The sequence below is a fragment of the Nannospalax galili genome, unplaced genomic scaffold (assembly GCF_000622305.1).
Source record: "Nannospalax galili isolate Female #2095 unplaced genomic scaffold, S.galili_v1.0 C48161517, whole genome shotgun sequence".
Lineage (NCBI taxonomy): Eukaryota > Metazoa > Chordata > Mammalia > Rodentia > Spalacidae > Nannospalax > Nannospalax galili.
The window spans coordinates 1-779 of NW_008462458.1; the positions used below are offsets into that span (position 1 = coordinate 1).

General features: G+C 43.4%; 1 pseudogene; it reads right to left on the reverse strand.

The window, feature by feature from the left end:
• Nucleotides 1-291: 291 nt before the first annotated feature.
• On the reverse strand, nt 292-775 carry LOC108490387 (annotated as a pseudogene).
• Between the last annotated feature and the right edge of the window lie 4 nt (nt 776-779).

The window sequence follows — 779 nt, forward strand, 5'->3', positions numbered from 1 at the left end:
CTCCCTGTAGCCCCAGCTGGTTTAGAACTCACTATGTAGACTAGGCTGGCTTAAACTCACAGAGATCTGCCTGCCACTGCCTTCCAAATGCTGGGATTAAAGGCGTGTGCCACCACACTGGGCAGATTCAACAACTTTAAAGAACATACAAAACAACTCAAAAAAGTTCAAGAAAACACAAATGTATGACTGAATGAAATGACAAAAACATTTTTTTCACTAAAAAGAGTGAGTTGTGTACAGGAGGATTAAATGCTTTACAGAAAAGAAAAAAACTGCGCTAGAACAAACTTATTCATCATCACCATCTTCATCTTCGTCTTCATCTTCCTTCCGTTCTTTCTTTTTCCTGCTCCTTCGAGCCTTGACAACCCCCTTTTTGCAGCATCAGGATTTCCTTTAGCTCTGTAGACAGCAACATCTTTTTCCTATTTCTCCTTCAGCTTGGCGGCCTTCTTCTCGTAAGCCTGCTTGTCATCTGCAGCAGGGTTATTCCACATCTCTCCCAGTTTCTTTCCAGCATCACCAAGAGATAAGCTGGAATGCTCTCCTTTGATCTTGGGGTGATGCTCAGAACAGAGCAAGAAGAGAGCCGACGGTGCCTATTGGGTGTGTTGGGATCTTTGAACTTCTTTTCTGTTTCCCCTCTAGGAGGGATGTAGGTTTTCATTTCTCTCTCATAACGAGCCATGTCAGCCTTTGGCATATCTTCAGACTTTCCTTTTTCATTAGCAGACATGGTCTTCCACCTCTCTGAGCACTTCTTGGAAAACTCTGAG